General features: G+C 40.5%; 1 pseudogene; it reads right to left on the reverse strand.

Annotated features, from left to right (window-relative positions):
- Window positions 1–1,132: 1,132 nt before the first annotated feature.
- On the reverse strand, window positions 1,133–1,635 carry LOC125156959 (CDGSH iron-sulfur domain-containing protein 2-like; annotated as a pseudogene).
- Window positions 1,636–7,076: the final 5,441 nt, after the last annotated feature.

The raw sequence follows: 7,076 nt of genomic DNA on the forward strand, positions 1-7,076 counted from the left end.
TAATTGACCTCCAAGTTGCAGAAGCTCATGAGTTTAGTATAAGTATTCTTTATTTTGTATTTTTTTATTCTTTATTTTTTAATTTTAATTTTATTTTTATTATTTTTAAAGATAATTTATTGTCAAGTTAGCTAACATACAGTGTATACAGTGTGCTCTTGGTTTCAGGGGTAGATTTCCGTGAAGTATAAGTATTCTTGCCATCCCATCCCACTTAGTCAAAGAGTTCAAGATACATATACAAAACACACATGTAAACAGACACAAGCCTTTGTAAAGTAAACAAATTTTTTATAATGTAAATAACTGTTCCTGTTTGGAACTTTCTACATGTAGTTCATGTCTTTTCTGAAACTGAGATAGTCACACTTATTTGACACAATCTTTATAAAGCAAAGTGTTTATCACTTTTCAAACTCAAGTAATTCTTGAGAGCAACATTTTTTTTTATTGGTCTAAAAAGAATGGAGTGTGGAAGGCCAAAGAGGAAAAATCGCTTCAAATGATCAAAACAGAAGAGGACTGAAAATAATATACCTAATCATGTAGGGAGTAAAATTTTAGGTATAGATTCTATTGAAAATATTGATATTCAAAGGAAAAGCTTTGGACCCATTGCCAACACTTAGATTTTTTTCAGTTAATTAAAACCAAGCATGTTGGTTTTATTTAGGAAGATACATTGTCTTTTTTAAAAATATTTTTTTTATTTTTGAGAGAGACAGAGAGTGTGAGCAGGGGAGGGGCAGAGAGAGAGAGAGAGGGAGACAGAGTATCTAATTGGCTGGGTCTCCACACTGACAGGCTGCGAACCTGATGCAGGAATTGCAAGATCACTACCTGAGCCAAAGTCAGTCACTCAAAGGACTTAGCCACAGGAAGATACATTAAGTCTTTGAAGTAAGAATGAAAGGGTTGTACAATTTAATTTCTACATAAACGATTGTTTGAATATACAAAGTATCAAATATAAACAGTAGTGTAGCAAGAAAATAAATTGGCAGAAATAATTACTCAGCCAGTAGCAATAATTAAGACCACCATTTGAAAGATCTTCTATACACAAAGAATGAAGGAATATTGTTATAAGATTTTACAGCACACAACTGAATTCAATCCTAATTCATTCCTATTATGCTTCTTTCTTCTTCAGTATTAGTGGACACCCACATTACCTCCTGTCAATACATTGTGTTTATTATGTGAACTATCACAGGCAGGTAACGTCTTAGAATGCGAACACCTACAATAAGCTGCTTTAGTGAGACACAAATCTTCAATTTTATTTCATTCACCACTTTGAGATTTTCCTTTTGTATTTTAAGATTAATCAAGCTGTCCTGTTGTTTTTCCTTCTGGAGAAATGGGCGAATTGCAAGGTAGCCAAGTAGTACAAGTATACCAAGGAAAGGCAATAACCAAAGCCATTCTGAAACTGTGAGCTGAGTGAACCTAATAATGCTCTCGGGGACAGGGCCGCTCTAGATACATGGAGAGCTGCACCTTCCTGATGTGGGCCACACTCTCCAGTGCTATCCTTGCCAGCAGCGTCCACTGCTTCCAGAGGCGCCCCCCCCACCCCAGGTGAGTTGCTGCACCTGCTGCCCAAGAGCAGAGGTGGTGGGCGGGATGCATTGTAGCCTAGGTCCCACCACTGGGCAGGCCTCTGCCCATTTTTAAATCAGATTATATGTTTTTTTAATGTTTATTTATTTTGAGAAAGAGAGAGAGGGCAGGAGGAGGGGCAGAGAGAGGGAGAAGAGAGAGACAATCTCAAGCAGGCTCCAAGCTTTCAGTGTGGAGCCCCACACGGGCCTCGATTCCACATATTGTGAGATCATGACCTGAGTTGAAATCAAGAGTCAGACGCTTAACCAACTGAGCCACCCAGGCACCCCCACCCCAGATTATTTGTTTATTTTGGTGTTGAGTTGTATAAGTTATTTATATATTTTAGGTATTAACCCCTTATCAGATCTATGATTTGCAAACATCTTTTCCCATTCAGTAGGTTGCTTCTATGTTTTGTTGATAGTTTCTTTCTCTGTGCAGAAGCTTTTTACTATATGCATTGCAGCGCTATTTATAAGAGCCAAGATATGGAAGCAGCCCAAGACCATTGATAGATTAATGAAAAAAGAAGATGTGGTATATATGTATGTACATATATGATGGAATATTACACAGCCATAAAAAAGGATGAGGTCTTGCCATTTGCAACAACATGGATGGACCTAGAGGGTATTATGCCAAGTGAAGTAAATCAGAGAAAGACAAATACCATATGATTTCACTTATATGTGGAGTCTAAAAAACACAACAAATGAATAAACAACAGAAGCAGACATATAAACCCAGAGAACAAACTGATGTTTGCCAGAGGAGAGGAGGGTGGGGGATAGGCAAAAAGGGTGACAGGGAGAGGGACATACAGGCTCCCAGTTGTGGGATGAATAATTCATGGAATAAAAGGTACAGCATAGGGAATATAGTCAATGGTATTGTACACAGACACACATATATATTTCCTTCACCTAAGTATTAATACACTTTTTTTATAGCATAGTTAGAAATAATGACCACAGTCTATAAAACAAGTCTCAATAAATACCACAGCATTAGTTTCATTCAGACTACCTTCCCTGATTATGATTAAGTTCTAAATAAAAAACAATAACCACAAAAATGTTAAAAGAGGTTTTTTTTGGAATGTTTAAAAAACACTTTTATATAACTCCTGGGTTAAAGGTAAATCATAATGTGAATTAAAAAGTATTTAGAACTGAATGATCATATAGATATCAAAACTTGTGGGATATAGTTGAAGCAGAACTTAAAGGGAACTGTATAGCCTTGAAATCTTTTTATTAGAACACAAGTCTAAAATGTAACAAATTTAAGCTTCTGATTCAAGAAGTTAGAAAAGTGGCAACAAATTAAACCTAATGAAAGCAAAAGAAAAAGCATAATCTAATAAGACCATGAAGTGATGAAATAGAAAACAAGGATGCAAAGGAGAAGATCAATAAAATCAAAACTTTGTCCTTTGGAAAGAGAAACTTCTGGCAAGATTGAACAAGAAAACAAAAGACAAGGCATAAGTGAATAATATTGGGAATGAATAGAGGGACAAAACTGCAGGCACTACAGAGATTTTTTAAAATTAAATTAAATTAAATTAAATTTAGGGGTGCCTGGGTGGCTCAGTCAGTTAAGAGTTGGACTCCTGATTTCGGATCAAGTCATGATCTCATGGTTCATGAGTTCAAGTCCATATCAGGCTCTGTGCTGACAGTTTGGGGTCTGCCTGGGATTCTCTCTCACCCTATCTCTCTGCCCATCCCCTGCTCTCGCTCTCTCTCTCTCTCAAAAAATAATAAACTAATAAAAAATTTTAAATTATATTTAATTTAATTTTTAAGTAGGCTTCACACCTAATGCACAGCCTAATGCAGGGTTTGAACTCACAAACCATGAGATCAAGACTTGGGCTGAGATCAAGAGTCAGACACTTAACTTACTGAACCATCCAAGAGCTCCCTGACAGAAATTTTTATTTTTATTTTATTTTATTTTTTATTTTAAATGTTTTATTTTTGAGAGAGAGCAAGTGGGGAAGGTGCAGAGAGAAGGGGACAGAGGATCTGAAGCCAGCTCCATAGTGACAGCAGAGAGCCTGATGTGGAGCTTGAACTCACCAACCATGAGATCACAACCCAAGTCAAAGTCGGAGGCCCACCTGACCAAGCCACCCAGGCATTCCTATTTTGTTTTTAAAGTTTGTTTGTTAAGTTTATTTTTTTGAGAGGGAGAACACGCATGCACGAGCAGGGGAGGGGCAGAGAGAGAGGGAGAGAGAGAGAATCCCAAGCAGGCTCTGCACTATCAGTGCAGAGCCTGATGTGGGGCTAAAATCACGAATGTGAGATCATGACCCAATCTGAAATCAAGAGTCAGACACCTAACTGACTGAGCCACCCAGGCAGCCCAAACAGAGATTTTTAAATAATTTTAAAATACTACAGATTTTTAAATAATTTTAAAATACTATAAACAACTTTCTACCAAATACATATAATAGTATGGATGAGATGAACAATTTTCTAGAAAAACATAACTTTGCAAAACTTATTTAAGAAGAAATAGCCTAAAAATATATACACATTTAAAAAAATTGAATCAAAAAAGTTTTCTTGAGGAGAGAGGGAAGATGGCGGCGTAGGAGGACGCTGGGCTCACCGCGCGTCCTGCTGATCACTTAGATTCCACCTACACCTGCCTCAATAACCCAGAAAACCGCCAGAGGATTAGCAGAACGGAGTCTCCAGAGCCAAGCGCAGACCAGAGGCCCACGGAAGAGGGTAGGAAGGGCGGCGAGGCGGTGCGCGCTCCACGGACTGGCGGGAGGGAGCCGGGGTGGAGTGGCGGCTCGCCGGCCAAGCAGAGCCCCCGAGTCTGGCTTGCAAAAGCGGAGGGGCCTGATGGACTGTGTTCCGACAGCAAGCGCGACTTAGCGTCTGGGAGGTCATAAGTTAACAGCTCTGCTCAGAAAGCGGGAAGGCTGGAGGACAAAGGGAGGGAGAGTTGCTGAGCCCCCGGACGACAGAGCTCAGCTTGGGGGGGAACAAAGGCGCTCGCCAGTGCCATCTCCCTTGCCCATCCCCCAGCCAAAATCCCAAAGGGAACCAGTTCCTGCCAGGGAACTTGCTTGTTCCACGCAAATACCCAATGCTGTGCTTCTGCGGAGCCACCCCTCCAGCAGTGGGCCTGACTCCCTCCCGCTGCCACAGGGCCCCTCCTGAAGTGGATCACCTAAGGAGAAGCGAGCTAAGCCTGCCCCTCCTGCCCCCGTGCACCTTGCCTACCCACCCCAGCTAATACTCCAGATCCCCAGCATCACAAGCCTGGCAGTGTGCAAGTAGCCCAGATGGGCCACGCCACCCCACAGTGAATCCCGCCCCTAGGAGAGGGGAAGAGAAGGCACACACCAGTCTGACTGTGGCCCCAGCGGTGGGCTGGGGGCAGACATCAGGTCTGACTGCGGCCCCGCCCACCAACTCCAGTTATACACCACAGCACAGGGGAAGTGCCCTGCAGGTCCTCACCACTCCAGGGACTATCCAAAATGACCAAACGGAAGAATTCCCCTCAGAAGAATCTCCAGGAAATAACAACAGCTAATGAACTGATCAAAAAGGATTTAAATAATATAACAGAAAGTGAATTTAGAATAATAGTCATAAAATTAATCGCTGGGCTTGAAAACAGTATAGAAGACAGTAGAGAATCTCTTGCTACAGAGATCAAGGGACTAAGGAACAGTCACGAGGAGCTGAAAAGCACTTTAAACGAAATGCAAAACAAAATGGAAATCACCACAGCTCGGCTTGAAGAGGCAGAGGAGAGAATAGGTGAACTAGAAGATAAAGTTATGGAAAAAGAGGAAGCTGAGAGAAAGAGAGATAAAAAAATCCAGGAGTATGAGGGGAAATTAGAGAACTAAGTGATACACTAAAAAGAAATAATATACGCATAATTGGTATCCCAGAGGAGGAAGAGAGAGGGAAAGGTGCTGAAGGGGTACTTGAAGAAATTATAGCTGAGAACTTCCCTGAACTGGGGAAGGAAACAGGCATTGAAATCCAAGAGGCACAGAGAACTCCCTTCAGATGTAACTTGAATCGATCTTCTGCACGACATATCATAGTGAAACTGGCAAAATACAAGGATAAAGAGAAAATTCTGAAAGCAGCAAGGGATAAACGTGCCCTCACATATAAAGGGAGACCTATAAGACTCGTGACTGATCTCTCTTTTGAAAGTTGGCAGGCCAGAAAGAATTGGCACGAGATCTTCAGTGTGCTAAACAGAAAAAATATGCAGGCGAGAATCCTTTATCCAGCAAGTCTGTCATTTAGAATAGAAGGAGAGATAAAGGTCTTCCCAAACAAACAAAAACTGAAGGAATTTGTCACCACTAAACCAGCCATACAAGAGATCCTAAGGGGGACCCTGTGAGACAAAGTACTGGAGACATCACTACAAGCATAAAACATACAGACATCACAATGACTCTAAACCCGTATCTTTCTATAATAACACTGAATGTAAATGCATTAAATGCACCAACCAAAAGACATAGGGTATCATAATGGATAAAAAAACAAGACCCATCTATTTGCTGTCTACAAGAGACTCATTTTAGACCTGAGGACACCTTCAGATTGAGAGTGAGGGGATGGAGAACTATTTATCATGCGACTGGAAGCCAAAAGAAAGCTGGAGTAGCCATACTTATATCAGACACTCTAGACTTTAAATTAAAGGCTGTAACAAGAGATGAAGAAGGGCATTATACAATAATTACAGGGTCTATCCATCAGGAAGAGCTAACAATTATCAATGTCTATGCGCCGAATACCAGAGCCCCCAAATATATAAAACAATTACTCATAAACATAAGCAACCTTATTGATAAGAATGTGGTAATTGCAGGGGACTTTAACACCCCACTTACAGAAATGGATAGATCATCTAGACACACGGTCAATAAAGAAACAAGGGCCCTGAATGACACATTGCATCAGATGGACTTGACAGATATATTTAGAACTCTGCATCCCAAAGCAACAGAATATACTTTCTTCTCGAATGCACGTGGAACATTCTCCAAGATAGATCATATACTGGGTCACAAAACAGCCCTTCATAAGTTTACAAGAATTGAAATTATACCATGCATACTTTCAGACCACAATGCTATGAAGCTTGAAATCAACCACAGAAAAAAGTCTGGAAAACCTCCAAAAGCATGGAGGTTAAAGAACACCCTACTAACGAATGAGTGGGTCAACCAGGCAATTAGAGAAGAAATTAAAAAATATATGGAAACAAACGAAAATGAAAATACAACAATCCAAATGCTTTGGGACGCAGCGAAGGCAGTCCTGAGAGGAAAATACATTGCAATCCAGGCCTATCTCAACAAACAAGAAAAATCCCAAATACAAAATCTAACAGCACACCTAAAGGAACTAGAAGCAGAACAGCAAAGGCAGCCTAAACCCAGCAGAAGA

The sequence above is a fragment of the Prionailurus viverrinus genome, chromosome X (genome assembly GCF_022837055.1).
Source record: "Prionailurus viverrinus isolate Anna chromosome X, UM_Priviv_1.0, whole genome shotgun sequence".
Taxonomy (NCBI): domain Eukaryota; kingdom Metazoa; phylum Chordata; class Mammalia; order Carnivora; family Felidae; genus Prionailurus; species Prionailurus viverrinus.